This window comes from Ambystoma mexicanum, chromosome 14 (assembly GCF_040938575.1).
Source record: "Ambystoma mexicanum isolate Mex_15411 chromosome 14, UKY_AmexF1_1, whole genome shotgun sequence".
In the NCBI taxonomy this organism is placed as follows: Eukaryota; Metazoa; Chordata; class Amphibia; order Caudata; family Ambystomatidae; genus Ambystoma; species Ambystoma mexicanum.
Window position 1 is genome coordinate 130,086,444 of NC_090940.1, and position 21,760 is coordinate 130,108,203.

A 21,760-nucleotide genomic window follows, 5' to 3' on the forward strand; every position below is an offset into this window, starting at 1 on the left:
GAAGGCCATTTGAATTCTTTTTTAAAATTGTTTAGTTCTTGTTACACGTTACTCACTCGTAGGCCTCAAAGCGCCCAGACGGACAAGACCGCGCAGAACAAATGAATGCAACTATCAAGAGGCAGGGAGGACTGGTCTGATCTATCCTATAACTCGTATCAGGACCGGCTATAATGTCTCGTATTACCCCCTTTATGTTTAATTTCCCTTCCTTGGGTTCCATGCGGCAGTGTATGTTGCTACACAAGACTTTGCCGTGGGTAGGGGTGTACTAAGTATGTACACTGGGTAGAACACCTTGTTCTTGGAAGTAAATACGCATGAAAGAATTTACTCTAGTGCCTCCATCTACTTTTTATTAAAGCTAGAAATTATCGCTGGGATTAATAATGAGGCCTTGTAGGCAGCACACATCAACCCTTGCTTCAAAGGTGCTATACTTCGATTTTCTCCCTCTTTGTGAAAGCCCTATAGTACCTTTTTTAAAGGAAAAGTAAACCTGTTCACAATAATGCTCCCTTGCTCCAACCCTTCCCTGTGCTCCTCCAGAGTGCCTGAAATCTGTTATCTGTTAGGTACCATGAACTACGAGGCCACATAATGCAGCTGACTCGATTCAATATGCAGAGGTTCTGTGGAGGAGCTGAAGAACACGGAAATTGTGATGACAAGGGTTCGAATAAGAACATCTCAACCTTTGCAGGTGTAGTCTACTGTGCGCTTAACCAAAAAGCGGTATGCCCGTTAAACAAGGCACTGACCAATCGTAGCCTGCTTTTCTGCTGGTGGTGGGTCCGTGGGTTTGTCTGCTCCTTAGCACAAGGTGTAGATGCGCTCCAAGGTATCGCACAAGGTCAAGGCACGCCCACTGCAGCGAGCAAACAATGCGGGGTATGTTGTGAGGCACAGCGCCAGGACGCCAGCGGCCCGAGCACCAAAACATTGCAGTGGCATCTTGGGTGAGGCCACCTTTTGCTCTGTCGTTTCTAGGCTAGAAGCCTCAGGTTCTGCATATCCTCATGTATGAAATCTTGGACTACTATTCATTTAGCAAAGTGCACCAAACCTGCGCCCAAAGTTTCCTGAGGGGGCATTCACAACCTTTCCTTCCTTGCTCAATTCCCGAGGGCCTTCTTCTATTTAACATCCTATCCCCCACTGCTGCATTGGTCCAAGTCACAGGTTCCATCATCCTGCTATACTTTTCACCAGGGCAGTCTCTCCCACTAACCCTGAACCAGAGCAGAAATTAGCAAGGATTATTATTTAAAACAAAAAAAAACCTTTCTCCAGTTCTTTAACCACCTTATTGGTCAGTCAAAACATTTACACAGTTTTACAGTGACATTTAGACTATTCAGTATATTACACCAGTCCTCCTCCATCCCTGGGAGCATGAATATCTCTGGTGCAACCTCTCTACCTGTTGGTGTGCCACAGCACTCTGTAACTGGTTCCCCTACTATTCCCCTTTTCACCCACCCCCCCTCGGTCAATCCCCCTCTTCTTGGTGCTCCCACCACATCCACTTCTCTGCTTGCATAGCTGTTTGTCTGTTTGCTATCGGTCCCAGTGGCCCATTTAGTTCTTCTATGAAGTAATCAAGTAATCTACCTTCTTGCGTCTAATCCCACCTACTCTCTCTCCCTCCCCATCTAATTTCCCCCAGACTTGCAGCTCTGAACCCCCCCACCCCCACCACAGCTCGCAACTGTGGGGTTGATTTCGACAGCAGCCTGAACCCCCACACCTCCAACCTCCCCCCCCCCCCCCACACCCCCAGGCCTCTTTTATTACTTGTACCATGTGTGGACCAGTTCAACCTACTTCATATCTGGGAAATCTGGCCCTCCTTACTTAAAGCTCCACTAAAACCTCCAGTGAATCCGGTAGTGAGCTGCCTTGGCCTCTGTGTTGACTGCCTCCTTGGCTATCTTGTGTACTCCTCTCTTCCTGTACCCACATTTGTCATCGTTATCCTCTACAATCGCCACCACTTTTCTCCTATCTCTTGACCTCCCCCTTGCTGGTTGATTCTAAATGGAAAATAACGACCCTTCCTTACATTTCTACTGTCCTTATTATTTTTATTTGTTTGAGCTTTGCAGTGAACACACATAATTCAAGTCGAACAGTACACTTGTGAGCGTTAACTTCTTTCTCTCTTTATTTTTTTATTTTTTTAAAACACGTACCAACAGAAATGGATCAACACACGTTTAGGTAAAACATGTCTCCACCCCCCCCCCCCCCCCTTCCCTAGATATCATGTAGTTAGCCTGATGAGCATCAGCATCAACACTGCTCCGCTGGAAAGCACTATACAGACATTAACACGTTTTTCAGCCCTGCCTCTCCCCAGTGTCCTCCGTCATGTCATCTCTCACACACCCCCCCCCAGCCCAGAGCCAGCTAGTAGTCCCTGGTGACCCCCAACTTCCCGATCCACATGGCCTGCGTAAAAGTGTCCCTTCTTGTAGCTTCACAGCGGTTTGTCGTCTGCGAAGATTTCGGCTCATTCAAGAGTCGTCCCCCATCAATCTCTTTTTCATTCCCATCCTCTCCCCCGCCTTTGTTCCATTAAGACATGTGTCTCAGCGGTCACAAATTACTGTAGATCCTGTAACCACTGTTCGGGTAGGGGCCCCATAACACATTTCCAAGAGATTGCCACCTGTCTCATTGCCAACAGTAATAAAAAGCCCACTAACATCCGCCTCTTCATTTTTCTCACATTTGCTACTCCCCAGCAAGCACATTTTAGGGGTGCATTCAAGACAGTTGCCCACTAGGCCATTTATTCTCTCCGTGGCACTCTTCCAAAACCTTGTGATCATCGGACCCTCCCAGAGCAAGTGTTGGAACCCCGCCATTCTTGTTGACATCTAGGACAATAATGAGAGTTGTTAGGGTTTATCACATGTCATTTTTGAGGGGTCAAGCAGACTCAATGCAACTACGGTTGTCTTTAAATCTCTGCATTAAGGTGCTTCGTCACCTTCTGACTTGCCAACACTATCATTGTTCGTCCTTTTGTCCCTAGCGTCCGCTCCTCCTCTCACCTTGCCTCACTTGGTTAGAACTCTCTTCCCCATACTAAAAAATCTACTACAATCCTATAATTCTAAATCTTTACTTAAGCTGTGCCTCCTTAACCAAGAAGGAGCCTCTTCTGCTTAACACGTTACTCCTCCTCTTGAATTCCCTGCTCTCAACTGCAGAGTTCTTTCCAGCCTGTCTCCAGGGACCTCACCATAAGATGTTTGTCATGTCTTTGTAACATGCACTCTCCATCATCTACTGGCCAACTGCCAACTGCTGACTGGTTACCATGGGACGCCTGCATTCGTTCAGTCTTCTACTCAACTCTGTTGATCCCCACAGGATGAGCTAAGACAAGGTGATCAAACTACGCCCTGCCTCGCCCGATACTGAAACATCCAGATATCTCCACAATTTATTTTGTATCAAGGCGATCCCACATCAAGGCACTGCCCCACCATCTAGTAATTTTCAACCAACTATTAACCCACTGTGCACTACATTTACTGCTTTTTGTATCTTGTCTCCCTTGGCGTACTTTTCTAGTCCAGCTATCCTGCACGGCAATTTCTACCTCCAGGTTCTCCTCTACTGTGTTTTGATTGTGTCATTGACATTGCTCTACTCTGGCCATCCACTAAATGATTTCATCTGGGCCTTTTCCCACCCTCCAAAATCTAGACCTGCCACCCCCCTAAAAATCAAACTTTAGGAAAAGCATCCTGGACTACCACACAGGAAGGACAACACAAAGGGATGCAAAGATAGGATGCAAGCAGGGCAGAGGCTCAGAAAATGCAGGCAGTTTTCCTATAAGACGCTAGTGAATCAACCAACCGGTTTCTGCAGCAGTAATCCAAACATCTTGCATAGAAGATGACTTGCCTTTTCCTTGTTACATGCCTCAACCGCCCCAGGAAGGGTAGATGACTGTCCACAAGCCATCAGCATAGCACACCGCATACTGCGCGAAGGCCAGAGAAGCTACAACAACTCTCATCAATGACTATGCCTCATCTGATCAAGCGGAAAACCTACCGGAAACGTGTAACTTCCCGAATCATCACTGGTCACTTCATCAGACCTCCATCTTCCAGTAGACCATGGGACCGTCCAGACTGTAAGAGATACCTGCTCTGTCTCTCCGAAGACGCAACTTCAGAGGATTCGGACAACAACTGGAAGCTACTAAGAAGAGTTCAGAACTATATTCCTTCTCATCAACACTGCTCCGCTGGAAAGCACTATACAGACATTAACACATTTTTCAGCAATGACAACATAGTTTTTGAGTTGATCCATGTCGTGGCACACTGAGGATTTCTCTACAGTTCTTCTGGAAGTCATCCACACATCCTGAAAAATTGAACTCTCCATTAGAACCACCAGGAGAGATGGCAGAATTGAGCTTCATTCTTCTCTACAAACAAACCACCCTCATAAAAACTTTGTTTAGCTGTTGCTAACCTTTTGGTGGACCACAAATATAAAAGCACAACGGAGCTCCCAATTCTTAAGCTGCCAACCCTGGTGCCCTACATCTCAGTTAACCAGTCCATGGACCCACTGACTCAGCTGGACACTTGCTGGATGCCGTCTTTTGTAACGTAAATATTATTCCCTTTTGCTCCAGTGCTTCTGCTCTTGGTTGACTCCTCCCCTTGTCCACCCCTTACAGCCTCTTCAACCAAGCGGCATAACTACAAAATGCTGCACCCACTTCATTCAGACCTTGGATGAAAATACATATGGACTTACCCATTGAGAAACTGGAAGCATCCACACCCAAGCCCAAAACCGGATTAGAAAGATACTCACCATAGTGGCCCCTAAGAAGCCCTTCAAAGTTTCACAAAATAAGCACATTGCCAAATGGTTCACCTCAAATTCAGCTGCCTCAAAAAGAAAACCGTAAACTCTAACTTCTCGAGAAAATTAACTTCCAGTAGAATGATTTGACATCAACAACCCGGGAATCTACAGAACAATAACGGTAAAGGCTTAAAAAAACCTTAAACGGCACTCTACATTTAGTAGTAGGGGCAGCGCATCCAGAAGTATATATGTAAAAAAATATTCACGAGTTTAAAAACCCTTCAGCCTTGAACGTGGCATGAACACCATTCCAAGCAACAAAATTTGGCCGATCTAGGACCATTTAGACAATAAAGGACTGTCCCCACCAATCTTTGCGATTGAAACGGCACCAAGCAGGCAATTCGTTCTAGCACTGAAAGACCATGTTTTAAGTACAGTCCATGGCAGTAATTCAGCACGTTCAGTAAAGGACGATTCCCCTCCCACCACAAACATCTGCAAAGTTATATTGAAGCAACCCAGACTCGCGCCCTACTTGATAGTCCTCCTTAACTCTTTGATTGTACCAGGTCCCTCTTGCTTTCAAAATGGCTTTCTTCACAGCCGTCCTCGAAAAATCCTTGGCAAACGCCAGGGACCTAGCAAACTACTAATCAATCTCCAACACAACTTTCTTTGCAAAAATCCTTGACTTTTATATCCGCCGCTTCAGGGACACGTGGAAAGCAACAACCTACTTCGCAAGTCACCACATGGAATCGGACCAATGAAGGGAATGGATTCTACACTCCTCCATGTGGGCGACGGTCTAAAAGAAATGCTGCCTCAAATTCCCCAAGTGCACTTATCCTACTGGACATCTCTGCAGCATTTGATATGATCAGCCATGAAATTCTTGTCAAAGATTGGAGGAAATAAAAGGAACTGCCCTACTCTTGATGACTTCATTCCTCACTGACGAGACAGAAACATACATGGCCCTTTTTTTAGGGCATGCCCACACAACCTCAGCTAAGGAGTAGGTCATAAATCCAACATCTACCATGACTCCCCCCCCCCCCCCCCGACCTCTCCAAATCTACAAGAGCTCTTAACAATTCCTCCACAAACAAACTTGCCTTGCGCATCGACACATGGACGACCATGAAGAGACAAACTCGAACACTGTGACAAATCCAGGGAATCCCTCCCCTCTCCCCAAGGGGGAGCCCCCCTTCTGGGATTAGGGAGGTGAGCCCACTAAGCTGAACACTCCATAGGAGACAGTGTAAGTGGGATCCCACTGGGGTCCCCTTTCCCCAGAGGACCGCTAATCCCCAAGTAGGGATGTCTGTTCTCCTCCCTTGTCTCAAGAATCCTATGTTTGTTTGGTTGGTTACATGGGAATTTACATGTAGAATGACTTGCCACTGAGTATATCGATGGCTGGTATGGTTTCTGACCCTATTCGGGCACCTTCCCCCGAAGACCCGCAGATAAGCCCTCCACCTCGCTTCATGAAAGGAGAGCCCATCCGCACTCAAGGAAGGAAAAAGAAGCCTGATGAGTTATGTGGGAGGAACCTCCTTCTGTGAGGTGTGTCCTAGAGAGGTGAGCTTCCACCTTTTGTAGGGCTCCGACCTGTGGTGAAAGCCGCTGAATACTCAGAAAATCGTCCGAAGCTGAGAGATTTGGCACAGGAAACTCTGTGGTGGGACCTGGATTCTGCAAGGCATGGCCAGCTGCTGTACCACCGCCAGCACCCTGCTAGAAGCCAGTGGGAAGGGAGCAACCACTGCAGCTGGCTCCAAAGATGCCTGACCGGAGGAGCACCGCCAGAATGCACAAGGTATGCAGTCGCACTGGGAATTCTGAAGGTGTGCGCAAAGGCCAAGATGAACCCCATGGAGGGATAGCAATAAGAAACAACCCCAAGATGGGGTGAGAAGAGAACCCCATGCAGGGGTAAAAGTGAGCAAGCCCCGAGGTGGGCTGAAGAGAAACCAGACCCAAGACTTGGTGGGAAACCCGAGACCCCCATGGAGGGGCAGCCAGCTAGAAGCAACAGAGTGGAGAAGATGCCACGAGACTCAATGGAGGACAGCTCCAGGCGAATTCCTGGTGTGTACTTATAAACTGAAAGCCTTCCCAAGGGTGGCAGATGCTTGGGACTGAGACCCGGTGCCTGATGAGATGGAAAGACCGAGAAAGGGACTGGTTCACAGACTCCTACACAACCTCAAGGAGAAGGTGGAAGAGACGTTTTGCTGCCTGGTTACTTGAATTGTGCAATGGGGCCAGTGATCCCTTTTCGAGACAGTAATATAACGGTGGTGTCAGAAACCAACCACCATTGGGCAACAGACCCCTCTCATGGTTTAATTTAGTTTCTGTTTATAGTGGTAGGGACTCGAATTATGGCAGCCATTGTTCTACTATTCTCAAAATTGAACTAATCCAACAGCCTAAATCTATCCAGGGCTCCCCGATTAATTGTTGCACGCACTACGACAAGCTAAACACTCTGATGCCGTACTGCTTCTGAGACTTCAAAAGACATGGATACATCATCCCAGACCTACCAATGCTCCACAGGCACTTGATCAAACAGAGGATTGAATTCAAAACCCTTAGCATTGCTCACATGGCGTCCTACCAATCGTCAGGATTATGGTACTTTGAGCCTACATGCATAGCACCACAGGATTAACATCTGCCCTTTTCTATATACCACAACCCAGCCCCACTCTCTTCTTGCAAGGCCATATGCCAAAACTGTACAGGTTCGCTATACCACATGTCATTCCATTCCATTCTCAAATGGTTTATCATGAGCAGTTGCACAGAGGATCCCCTCCTGCACTTTACGTTGGCCCTTCAGTTATCAAGAGGTTTTGGTCTAAAACTCTCATTAACCCTCGCCCATCTTTGTCACAGTCCTAATTATATGAGGCTCTATCTCGTTAGACGGACCTTTTCACAATCAAAGTGGGGGACCAAGTAAACTAGAGTCCTTGTGTTTTATGTATTGTCCCCTCATCACTCTGCCTGTTATGATTGCAATGCTGAACCTTAGCCCAGGTTGGGAGGGAGGAAACTGAGGACTGTGACGAGGAAGACTAGGACTCCAGAGTAATGAAAACTGCTTGTAAGTAATCAGGCCTCGATCCCTCACTATTGTCTATGCTGGCTAGGGCTAATGGGAGTTGCAGATCAAACCGATGGGGTGCCGTAGGTTGGTGACGTGTGGTCTAAAATGTAAGTCTCGAACACCTCATGAGATTTCATGTAGGTTATGCCCAGAGGCCATACTGTTTATTGTGTTTTGTGAAGATGCATTTATGATGTGGGCTGCTAGATGTCGGTGCTAGTGACTGGATTGTGAAGAGTATGGTGAGGCATGATTTTTCCAAGTTTCCATTGAGTGTGGACATGCAGGATGGGATGGCAAGCTACTAGCAAGGCATAAAAAGTAACTCTGCACACAGCACCCACCCTGTTCAATACACAACAGCAGACTATTGCCACTCTTGAATGGCCAATAGTGAGGGCGGAAATGATTCTGTAATGCAGGCCCTTGTGTCTCTCAAGTGGTGCTTTGCGGGGCTGCAATTTGGGTCCTGCTGCAGTGGCCAAATTGCCCATTTGTTGCTCAGCACATGTACGGCAGCGGCTTCTTCAGGCCTGGTCCAAAGATTTTCTTTTTTTGTTGCCATGGGGCGCAGGCAGGCACTGATGCTGCTGCCATCTTCTGACAATAAGCTAACAAATATGAATACTAGTAACATGCACTAAGCTCAAAATAATTTTATTTGCTGTCTTGAGTTTCAAGAACAATCCGTTAGACATTTCAGTCTTGAACAGCCTACACGTGTTTCGACACATCGTCTTTATCAAGGCTGCCAATTGATGCAAATGATACCACAAACCGAATAAATAACCTAAGCAGGAATTGGTAGTTAAATAATAATAAAATCATAGTGCACACATTTGGTTACATTTGGAAATGTATACATGAACATTTCATCCAATAAATACATTGATTGAACATACCAGAGAAAAGGTGGATATGCAGGTAGGTTAACAGACGGAAATAGAAAAATGGAAATCCTTGTTATGGTAAATCATACCTTGATTATGTTAAAATATTATACAGATGATCCATTCATTGTAGTTAAACTGATATGGTAATTGTGCTAATATTACATAACAATAGGTTACTTTTTTTGATGATGGGGGCAATCTGCGACTCACTTTGTGGTGGCACTAAAGATGGCGAACTAGTCCAGACTTATCATGGATCCAACTCTTATTTGTGCAGCCTGTGAGGCCTAGTTCAGTGACTGGGAACAGAACACACCTTCTAGCGTTCCAGGAGCCACATATGAGAGAGCAGTGAGAAGCCTAGGTGCTATAAACACACATTAGACCCTGCCCCCTCTTTACCATTCATAGACCTGTAGACTGTAACCGATGAGGACAGGCAAGCACACTTCGCTTCAGTTTCACTGTCTTCTGCAGCAGTTTGCATTGTTGCCCATTGATTAAAAGGTTTGCAGTGGCAGGGTGGAATTCCTTGCAGGCTTCCCAGCCCAAGTAGCTGGGTTGGAACGGCACAGTCTACCACAAGCCCTGTGCTGGTTGTAATATTGTTAACACATCCCATCAGTTCCCTCCACCACTTTGAAATTAAACCGATTTGTTTTTTTCCACCTCTTGTGGTCAAAGTGGTGAGATGGAGGCGAAGCTTCCACCCCCTGATCTGGTTGAGTTTTTCTTTAAATTGGGTAGAGAAACTGCTCAGTTGACTGAGGTTTTAGCTTCCTTCCACCACACTATTAAAGTGCCAGTTAGTCTTCTCTGGTTTTTAGTGAAATAGTTTTACAAATGTATATCTAACGTAGACCTCGTACCTTGACATTGAGTTCACTCTTAGTTAAACTTTATTTGGAGAACAAAATTCCCTTTCTTTACCCATAGAAATTTAAATAACTTCTCATGGTTTTGCATTCTTCCTTTTTGGGATTGGATGGACCGCCTATGATGACTGTCGTTTTTTTTTCTTGACACAATTTTGCCCATCTAAAAATATCAAGTTAGAAACAGATGAGATTATGGATTCGGGGGTCAGACTATAGAGACTGAGTGGAGGGATACATTCATACACCCAAATAGTCATGGTGTTGCTACCTCTGAAAGAAAGAGGCTTGCAGACTATTTGAGTTCTTTTGTGTATGGCCCACTTTGTTTTTGTTAAATCAATAATAGCTATCTTAGACTTCAGAGTTGATGATATATTTATTACTGAATCAATTACGAAAGCTGGATTAACCGGTTCAAACCTTGAGCCCTGGAAAAAAGTGTTTGAATTTAGCATCGAAGAACACTTCAATTCCCTTGTTTGTCAAAGTTTCTCTGCAATGGATTATGCAGGCACAAAGGTAAGAATAAACACCAAAACATACATTGCAACCCCCAAAACAGTCTAATAGAATACAAACACATGTGAAAATCTTAATGATTTTCCTGTTACACCTAATATCTTGCTCCAAGCATTGTGCAAGTTCTTATTCCCATGCATGCAGCTTTTGGATGCACAAATCTGGTTTAACTTTCTCTAGCCATCCAGTGTGCCAGGGCAGAGGCTTCCTTGGCCTTGTAATCGGACATATGGGCTTATGTCTGATACAGAGCAGGAGGACAGAGCCATCTGCCTGGCTGGAGCAACTGGCTCAGCTTGAATCGCTGCAGGGGGGCAGGCCAGACGGCCAGCTGCTCCAATTTCCGCCATAAACCAGCAACCCTACAGTAGACCACGAGAGCGAATGCATTGCAACTGGTTCACCAGTGTGACATGCATTCATCCCTGCATTTCCAGATCCCATCTGACCCGTCGCAGACAACTACACCGCAGGACACCATAGTGTTCTTACTTGGACTCCCAATGCCCCACAAATAATTCATGTAGGAGGATCTGATGGCGACCTTAAAGTTATGTCAACGTGTTCTTCTAGTTGAGGAACACCAACGTGTTATGCTTGCATGCTGTCTCCGACTTCTCATCTGCAAACCTCACATGAAGAGACGTTTCCACCTGAAGAGGTTAGATCCGGGGTCTGCAACCTTTGGTTGCCCAGATGTTTTTAGACTGTAACTTACATCAGCTCTAGCCAGCATAGTGAATGGTGAGGGATTATGGGAATGATGGCCAAAACAAATTTGGCAAGCCAGAGGTTGCAGACTTCTTTTCATTGCAGTGCAGCCTGGGTTGAGTGCATCTTGGATTTGTGTTTGAAAGTCTCCCAATGGGCCATGCTCTTTAACAGTAAATGCAAGAGATGGTCCTTTTGGTGATGAGACCTGTGTGGACATGTTCTTGTGCGTAGGTTGGGTGGCTTTTTTATTGATCTGTATTGCATGCCCATATCTGGTTCACTCCATGACTACAGCCACATAGTAACAGTTTGATCACGGTTTATAATCTGCTGATCCTGCTTCTGGGTGTCCTTCTGTGAATAACCAAGAGTTGAAGAGGTAGGGCCTTTGTGACCAGTTCCGATTGTGCATATCTAGAACTTTCGATGGCTAACTGCTGACAAAGACGGTACATGCCACTAAGGGAAGGAAGTGACATTTGATAGAAGAAAGCGAAATGGCCCCTGTGGTTTACAGGTGCCCATGTATGTTTTTATAAACCAGCCACATGGGGGAGATAGCTAAGGGAAGCATAGACCACCTGGGCCAAAACAAATTCCTGTGGGGGTCCCGCATCCTCCCTTCACCACTCGCACACTGCTTCCCTCTGTACATCACTGAAGGCGCAGGGGCACTGAAAATGCATTAGTCCTGGTCTCTGAGGTCACGCCAGTGGAAGGACTTCCATAGTCCACCGGTGTCATGTCCTAGCAGGAGGATACAGAAACCTATGTGCTCATGGTTTCCTATGTAAGCCATACTCCATGTTATTTTTATATTCAGTTTCTTTAAATAATCAAAAGTAGGATCAACTGTTTATGAACCCACCTTTGGTCTGTCTTCCATCCCCCAGCAGGAGAAATCAGTTACACGGTACTAGACACCAGTGCATCCTCGCATACACCTTTGCTAGCCATTGGGAGTCTTCACTGATAAGCTCAGGTGGGAACTGCTACCCTCTTCCTTCCCGCAACATGTGGCCTTGTACAACATAAACTCCACGTTCTGGCTGCTGTTCTTTTGCACAGTATCTAGTCTATCCATCGAACCATTTGCATCGAGGGGTTTGCAAGGAAAGACTATGCATCAAATGCATGTTTTTGAGGGGTAAAGGTTAACTTTTTTGGGTGGGTATTAAAGGGTAAAAAGCGAGGGGTTTGGGGGTCACCCCCATTAAAAAAAATAAAATAAATAAAAAATATATTCGATGCCCATTTTTTTTGTTGCAAAAAATTTGATGGAAATGTCCCATGATTCAAACAATTCGATGGATAGACCATAAACCCTTTTGCGCAGCCTTGCCCGCTCTGTGCCAAGATGGTATCCCTGTCCCCCATTTCATCCCCACGCCCTGCACCCACAGGCAGTGCGTGTGGTTTTTGTTTGTGCCACTTGAGAAAATGTCATCTTGCCAACTAAACTGTGCCTGGTATGCCAGCCACAAGGGATGGATGTCTGAGTGGCATGATGTGGGTGCATCGATTACTCGGGCACTGATGGGAATGGAGCAGCTGTGTACTTGCAGGGCTTGGTTAGCCTTCCAAAATCGATATAGCCGATTTGTTTTAAGACTATTGCCCACGGCAATTATATACATCTACAAAATGAAATGTTGACTTGCTAATTTCCTTCTGAACCGAAATTGGTCTCTGATAGTTGCTCGTTTGTATATTGATTCAATAGGCCACTCTTCTCATGAAGAAAGCAAGAGGAATAATGGGAGGGTCCTGAGCGCCTCGCCACCCACCGCGTGTGGATATTGCTGACACTGGGTGCTCCGACATGGTAAGATATAGCCTGTTTCCACCTATGTGGACATTGCAGGAGGGTTCTTCACTGTTTGCACATTTCACTTTATGATGAATGAACCCCAATCTTGACTTATGCTCCCGCTGTTGGAACTGTTCTGTGCGCATCATGTGTTGCTCCAGGTATCCTCCTGCTTTGGAGGAGGGCGTAGTAGAGTCGTTCCTACTTTTACCTTCTTTATTGACCATACCTGTAAATTCAGGGTTGTCACCGATCTCAAATTGAACATGACCGTGCTCTAGTGATGGTATTTAACACAAACCTATTCCTTGGAAACGGAAGAAGTTGGTGGTAATTCATGTTTAGTTAGTTCTCGCCTTTCACTTTTGAATACACTTTAATATATCTAGGGTCGGGTACACGACTTTTGTAATGTGTGCGCTGTTTTGATACTGTGGGTATTTAAATCATAAGGAGTGGGTGGAGCACTAGAGAAAGGCAGGGGTGCGAGCTAGGAGGATGTTGAATGCACTGGGAGAGCCGTACACTGCAGGAGGGATCTGTATTGCGTGCCCACACCTGGTTCACTCCATGACTACAGCCATAGGGTAACAGTTCGATCACAGTTTATAATCTGCTGATCCTGCTTCCAGATGTCCTCATGTGAATGACCAAGAGTTGAAGAGCAAGTGCCTTTGTGGCCTTCAGATTGTGCATATCTAGAACTTTCGATGGGTAACTATTGACAAAGACTGTACATTCCACTGAGGGAAAGAAGTGACATTTGATAACATTTCGGTTAAGAGGGGTCCCCATGCCTCCTCGACAGGACCTGGGCCCTTATTCTGTCTCACACACGCTCTGGGTACCATGGCTAGCTTAGATTCATTCTAGATCGTTCTCTCTCAGTTCTTGGCTTGGCCAAGCCAATGGCTGGTTTGACACTCCTACTACCCTTACAAAGAATGTCAGGGGCACAATACAAAAACGTTTCCAAGTCAAGTAGGATTCTGTGTGTGAAGCTTTACAGCTCAATAAGCCAATACACTGTGCCCATGCACTCTTGGATAACCCTTACTTGGCAGAATAATATTTGCTTTAGAATAAGATTTCCTAAGAAAGAGCTCTTACCCCGGCCCTTTGTTGAATCGTTGCCCATGAGAAACAACTGGCATGTGGCGGGGTAAAAGGCATCGGAATGCAGATGGCTGTTTTACCAGGCTGTTTTACCAGGCTAGCTAAACTTTAATTTGCTTTTTTAATTTGCTTTGTCTATAGGGACCTCAGATGTAATTCACTGAAGCCAACGTTGGCCAATAGAGGCTTTACATATTCCACTCCTGCCTTTTATTTTCTTACTCTGGCTCCAGACCAAGATGGGCACTAGAGAGATTTCTTTGGTTGGCAGAAACCGTGAGACCCAAGAAGATGGCACGATCCGGAAAAGATGTACTGTATTTTAATGAATGTAAACACAACAGGCGAGGACTAGGTTTCGAGGAAATTTAGTGGGTCAGCAAATTCATTCCTCCGTTAAAACCCATCGTCTCATAACACACAGGAACGGATATGGAGCCCTCTCAAGTGTAAAACGGCTGAAAGCAGAATTAAATTAAAAAACCCACTACCACTGACCCTAAACGGAAGTACACCCTGGCCCTGGCGGGGAATGCTGTCCCTAGGAGGGTGGTGATGCGCCACCTATCTAAAAGAAAAGGGGGAGAAAGCTGTCCTTACTTAACAAAGCGAACACACAACAGGGCGTAAAAGTGTGTTATCTAAAGACCACACGAAAGTCACCCAGGACAGGGGAAACCAAGTCCCTGTCTCTATATGCGCATCGGATGAACATTGCTACGGGGAATTTCCTGATTTATAAACCAACATTGCAGTGTGTTATCAGTGCATATACGCTAGGTACTTGTGGGCATTTAAAGAATCCTGCAGGTGTGCAGGGTAAATGCAAGGTCTGCTGAGGTTAAGATCCCTGTTATCAAGAACAGGTCAATGTTATTGAACAATGTATTTATCCTGTAAACCTTGGATGGCTATTACAGAGAAAATGGAAAAAGGTCAACCAAGGCCATCATTTATTGAATGGTTCCCCTTTTTGTAGAGTTTAATGTACATTTTAAAAATGCTCAGAAGAATATTTGAAGTCCGGACTGCTATTATTATTTTTTTTTAACTTTTATTTTTGTCGGCAGAGGTTCACAAGGCACATACTTCAAGGCAACAAACAATTAAATCAAGCATAGCATAAAACATCATAGTGGTTACATAGTATAGTTCCAACAGTGGTTATAGAGCATCGACCGATACAGAAGTACACAGCAGAGATCACGGTGCATGGATGGAGACTGGAGACAAGGCAGATCCGGGCGTGTTCTCACTTTGGTTGTTGAGATACATATTAAATTTGCTCCAGGTGTTCCTGGGGCGAGATTGGGCGGGCAGCATTGTCAGGTATTCCTCCTCGCAGTTCCGCGACCATCTGAGCATACCCAGCCATTTCTGAGAGGCCGGTGGGGAGGCGCGCTTCCAGTTCTGAAGTATACATTTTTTGGCAATCCTACAACTTATATTCAAAAACCTTTTCAAGCGCTTAGTTTCGTCAGACCTCCAGACCCCAGCAGAACTGCCAAAGGATCGGGATCAATTACAATTTCAGTTACTGCACTTAGTGTATGAAGGACTCTGTCCCAGAAATCGGACAATTTGCTACAGGTCCAGAACATAGGTCCAGAACATATGTAAGTGATCAGCATCCACTGCCCTGCAGCGCGGGCAGAGGTGCACCTCAGAGCGAGCAAACCCCGATGTCCTGCGTGGTGTATAGTAAAGCCTATTGAGAAGCTTATATTGCATGGCACGAAAACGGAAATTGAGGGAAACTTTTTGTGTGTGGCAGCACATGTTCTCCCACAATGCATCAGGTATTTCTAGACCAAGTTCAGCCGACCATCCATCACACGCCCCAAGAGCCGGAGTGGGGATGATGTCTTGTAGGATTTGATAGTGAAGAGACGATGCCCCGTGCACCGCCCGAGTTGGCAATGTAGGCTATCGCCGGGTTATCTGGGGGCTCATCCGGAAAGGAGGGCCACATGGTGCGGAACACGGCGCGAAGCCTGTAGTATTGAAGAGTCTCTAGGGGGATCTGGTGTGCCCCGGTCTCCAAGTTAGGGGACCTATGAATTTGCCTTCGGGATAGAAGTCAGACAGCGCCCGATACCCCAGTGCACCCCAGTGTCGGGCCAAAGCGGTATCAAGCGTGGGCTCCAGGCCAGGAAAAGCCCACACGGGAAGCCATTTGTAATATGGGGAGGGCGCACTTGTCGGGTGTAGCAGACGTGACCAGGCATACAGAGTCGCAGCAATGGGGTCGACGGGGGAATCGGATGTGTGGCGTCGATGTAGTATCAAGGTAATACCAGCGGAGGCAAGCCGATCCAGTTTGACATGTGGGCGCACTGGGGAACCCGGGTACCAATGAGTAGCATGCTGGGCCTGGGCCGCGATCTAGTATAGTTCTAGGTCCGGAGCAGCAATCCCACCCCGTTTGTATGAAAGTGCCATGTCAGTCCACTTCTTGCGCACCGCACCGGAGTACCAAAGAAATTGTGCACAAAGCGTATGCAATTTAGTGAAGTAAGCCCTCCCAGGCCATATAGGAATGTTGCAAAAGGTGTATAAGAGCTTGGGGAGCAAGATAATTTTAATAAGGGATAGACTGCCAGCGACAGACAACAGAAGAGTGTGCCATCGTGAAATTTTGGTCTCTACTGTTTGTGCTACAGCTGAGTAATTATCGGCAAGCAAGGTGGGCTTAGTGAGGGACACCTGCACCCCAAGGTATCTAACACCCTCAGGGGCCCAGTGCAGGGGATACTCAGTGGTGGGCTCCAGGGTAGCTTTAGTGAGCGGGAAAATCTCCGATTTGGAATAGTTAATCGTAAATCCGGAGTGGGTGCCGATCCAGGTGATGTCCCTCAGTATGGGATCTAGATGGGTTGTAAGGTCTCTGACGTATAGTAGGACATCGTCAGCATATAGAGATATTATTTCAGGATCGTCAACCAGTCGTATTCTTTTACGCGAGTGGCGTGCACGGATAAAGTCCGCCATCGGTTCTATCACCAATGCGAAAAGGATCGGGGAGAAGGGACAACCCTGTCTGGTGCCCCTGAATAGCGTGATGATCTCGGATGTTAATGAGTTGACTCGTACCCGCGCAACGGGGGAAGTGTATAATAGTTTAATTAACCCTATCATGTTAGGGCCAATGCCCAATGTTTCGAGGACCAGCCACATGAATTTCCAAGAGACCATGTCGAAGGCCTTCTGAGCGTCCAGCGTAACCGCTAGGCCTGGACGTCTTGATCTATACGGGACATGACACTGAATAATCTCCTGATGTTATGGGAGGTGGACCTGCCGGGGACAAAGCCTGCTTGGTCCTCTTGTACCAAGTGTGTCATAATGGGCAGAAAGCGGTTAGCAATGATTTAAGCAAAGATCTTTGTGTCTAGGTTCATGAGGGAGAGAGGTCTATAGGACCCGCACTCGTCCTCAGGTTTGCCTGGTTTGAGCAGTACCGTGATGGCCGTTTCCCGCATGGAAGGGGGAAGGATCGCGGCTCGGAGTGCCTCATTCCAGACCTCCAACAGCCGGGGGGCCAGAATAGCCACATGCTCTCGGTAGAAGTCCGCAGTGAGACCGTCGATACTATCTCGTCTAGCGTAAACGCGGCATCCAACTGGTCCCGGGTCTGTGGGAAAATTTCCATGGTGGGGATCTGGTCGAGGAGTTCTTCCATATGTTGTGCAGTATGCTCTATGGGCTGGGAGTACAGGGATCTATAGAACTCTGTAAATATATCCAGTATTCAATGGTCCGCCCATTGAGCGTCACCATTCCGATCTTTGATGGAAGTGATCTGCGTACGGCCCAATTTCCCCCTCACAAGTGTCGCAAGCGTCTTACCGGGCCTTTCCCCCTCCCCATATTTCCTAGCGGCCTGCGGGCGGCAGAAATAATGAACTTCGCTGGTAGATAGTGTTAAACACCTGGAGCTCGTCAGAGATTTGGGCCAGAGTGGTGGGGTCAGTCCCGGAGGAGCAACATTGCTCCAACCTTTTCAGTTTGGCCTCAGATCGCCCGAGAGCGGCTCTAATAGCTTTCAACACCCCCGCCTCCCGGGAGATAGACATACCCCTAATGTAAGCCTTAAAAGCCTCCCATCTGACCGTGCCGGACGTGTCCTGAAGAGAGTTAAGCTCAAAGAAGGACTCCATGTCCACTAGTATCTCAGATTTAAACACAATGTCTTTTAGAGCTTCGGACTTAAAGCGCCAGGTGCAGAGTGTTGGGATGGGAATTCCCAGTCCTAAGGACAATGTGATTGGAGCGTGATCCGAAAATGAGCGGGGCAAAATGCGTGCATCTTCCACCCTACCCATGACCTCTCTAGAGACCAAGAACAGATCTATCCTGGACGAACTATCATGTACAGAAGAGTAATGGGTGTAATCCCGCTGCTGGGGGGTGAGGTGTTCTCCAGCCGTCACAAATGTTGAGCGACTGCATGTGGCCATGCAGCCTGCGCGCCGCACCAGACAGAACTCTGGGTGCCGTGGCAGTTCTGTCCAGGGCAGTGTCCAGTATAAGTTTCAGATCCCCCCCATATGATCTGCACCCCCACGAAGCCCAGCAGTATCGTAGTTAGTGTCAAAGAATTCTGGAGAATCTACATTGGGACAGTAAGTGTTGACCAGCAAGTACTCTTTATTGACCAGTGTGCAGTGTAATATAACATAACGACCCTCAGGATCGACATAGCGTTTATGCAGTGCAAACTTGATTGATTTGTGGATCATTCTGAGAACGCCCCTAGATTGTGTGGAGTAAGAGGTAAAGAACCTGGCAGAACCCCATGATGGGGCAACAGCCCTCGGGATGAGTCCATCGGAGTGTGTCTCTTGTAGAAGCAATATCTTGCAATTGTGTCTGTTGGCATATGACATGATCTTACGGGCCTTAGTGTGGTTGCTCAACCCCCGAATATTCCAGGACATTATGACAGTAGCCATTTCAGAGGTAGGTATCTACAGATACAGTACCCACATATCAGTGAACATCCCATCTCCCGTGATGGTATGAGCTCCCAAAGTTGGAACAGCAAGTGGGCATGTGGCCCTTCAGCATGCGTGACGCGAAACCTCGTGTGCCTTTTTGTAAAACAACCCCTTTCCCACCCCCCTCCCTCACCACTAACCATAGATCAGCAGTGTGAACATCACCCACCCTTAACAGCGCGCAGTTGGGCCGTCCCCAATCTGCCCCAAGGCCCAACTGGGGCCAACACATACCCAAGATTTGAAAAAAAAAAAAGTGCAATCACAATGGGGTGCGCTGTTGCCGTGCACTAGCACGCTCGGAGCCAAATGGCTCAGTTGCAAAAAGAACAGTGGTGGCGGGCACATGACACAGGCCCCGCCCGTGGAGCGGGTAATCGGGGACTGCCCACGAGCCCCTGCGGCTCCGAAATAAACCAAAACGGTTTTGACAGTCAAATATCGTACATCCCTGCATCCCATATGCAGGGAGCGGGGTATATCGCTGAGAAGACAGAAATTGAGGTAGGGCAACAGAACAATGCAAGACTTGCTCCGTGGAGTGCGTCGCAGACACGCCGATAAGGATGTGCACATTAACGCTGCAGCTCGTAAGGACTGCAGGGGCGTGGGTCATCACAGGCGCAGAACGTTACAATAAACAGAGCAGCATTACCAGTACCACAGTGCAGATTAAGTAAACCAGTTCAATAAATGTCCACAGTCAGTGCCATTCACGATTGATTAGCGTCCACACAGCCGTCTCCAGATCCCTGAAGCGGTATTTGCATCTCGATGAATTTCACCGCCTCGTCAGGGACGGTGAAAAAATACAGTTTGCCCTTAAGAGTGAGTTTAAGACGAGCCGGGAATAAGATGGCAAATGGTACATTGCGTTCCCTGAGCATTTTCTTGACGCCAAGGAATTGATGTCTCTTCTGCTGCACCGCCAACGAAAAGTCTGGGAAGATTCTGATGGTGTGAGACTCCAGTCGCAGCTCCCCTTTCTCCCGTGACAGGCGAAGGATGAGATCCCTGTCACGATAATTAAGAATCTTGGCTATAATGGGTCTGGGGCTGTCGCCAGGTCTGGGTTGCGGGGCAAGGGCCCGGTGAGCCCGCTCCACCGTGAAATAAGGGGAGAGGTCCGGATCCCCCAGCAAGTCCTTAATTAGTTGTTCGACTGCATCTTCCATGCGCCCCTTCAGGGCAGTTTCAGGGACCCCAATTATGTGAAGGTTGTTTCTGCGGGACTCCAAGTCATCGCATTTGGCTTTAACACACTTCATGTCGCGCGATAAGGTGGCCACAGTGTCCTGAAGTACGTGTATCGCATCTTCATTAGTGGAGATCCGGTTTTCAGCCTCAGTGATTCTAGATCCAGCCTAGTCCACACAGGTCTTGAGCGAGGCGACATTCGCATTGATATCGTCAAGCTTCTCATGAAAGGAGGCAACATTTTTAGCCATCGATTCCATCATGGCAGTGAGGTCTGGCGTTGCCACCCCCGGATTAGGGTCGTTGTCGAGTTCTTTCTGCGGAGGCGACGTGTGGCCCGCCTCCGGTCGAGGGACCGTCTTAGTGAATTTGTCCATGGCACCCCCTCTAGCAGATCCTTTGGAGCGACTCGACATGGCCGGAACCAGAGGTGGGGGGTAGCAGGATGAAGAGAGCGGGCTCCGGTGGCGTAGCGGGCCGCCGGAGGCACGATAGAAGCTTGGTCAGTCCAGCCAGTGAGCCAGGTATTGAAGAGATCCTGTGAGGGCGCGACAGCCGTCCCCGCCGGCCCTCGCCAGGCAGCCCAGCCCAGGCCCCCTGCGGCCGCAGACGCGCCCCGGTCGTCAGCGGCCTAGGCCCCCAGCGGAAAGGATTGTCCGGCGGGGCCGGGGCAGGAGCGGGTCGGCCCACGCGTTTAGTGTGTGCCCCAGGGTGCCAGGGGCAGAGCAGCCAGCAGCGAATCCGACGGGAGGCGACCAATTATTTTTGATATGGCACTTAATACCGGTTTTATATAAAGTTGTTTTAATTTCTGTATTTTAAAACCTGCTACTTTGCCTGCAATATTTTATGGGCTCTTTCCTGATTTCCGAAAGAAAATTGATTAATTCTGTAGACTGCACATAAAAGGGAGGTTGGGTGCGATTGTGCCAGTATTTGGAGGAACCCAACCTGTCGAATGATGAGCCCTTCTACAAACATTAAGGGAGGGACGACCACAAAGTATAAGGGTTTCCAGAGTGAGGAGCGCGGCAATACACATTGTATCTACCCCAGCCAACCTTCTATGAGTAGAGCTGCAATCCCACACTCATAGAGCTTGTAAAAAGGAATGGAATGGAATGGAATGGAATGGAATGGAATGGAATGGAATAAAAGGGGATTGCCTTCTGATCCCTCATGGATGGGGAAATGTGCACTGCCTGCCGATGAAGGTATGAGGAAGGGTAAATGAAAGCCAAATGCACGGTGAACACTCTGGGCATTCACTGTCTCCTTGGGTAGGGAGATAAAGGTTCACGAGTGGCGCAAACTTCAGTGACCTGTAATATCCTGAATATAAGCAACACTGCTACTTTAAGTCTTCTAATACTTCTTTTTTAAATGGCGATTTTCTTGTCGGTATTGTTCAAGGAGCAGCTGTCGAGGCTTTTCCCCATGTGCATTTTTTTGTTTATATTGTTTTGCTACGGCGTTTTGTCTTTTTTGTATGGCTACAAATAACCGGTGTCCCGGTTATCTGTTTTGATTGTGCTGTGTCTTGCACTGCAAAGCCAGCCCTGATGGGGTTCATTCATGGCCCGGAGAGGGTACACACAGAGACCAGCACTACTTAGAGAACATCTTTGGATTGGATTTGAAGT

At 47.3% G+C, this 21,760-nt stretch overlaps 1 protein-coding gene across 4 annotated transcripts in view; it reads left to right on the forward strand.

Moving 5' to 3' along the window:
• Positions 1-21,760, forward strand: part of PALS1 (protein associated with LIN7 1, MAGUK p55 family member) — a 908,688-nt gene that overhangs the window by 89,978 nt on the left and 796,950 nt on the right. For all 4 annotated transcript variants that reach the window (XM_069638717.1, XM_069638715.1, XM_069638719.1 and 1 more), the window contains exon 2: positions 12,718-12,819. The gene's annotated coding sequence lies outside the window, so the exon portion shown is untranslated. The remainder of the gene's footprint in view (positions 1-12,717; positions 12,820-21,760) is intronic.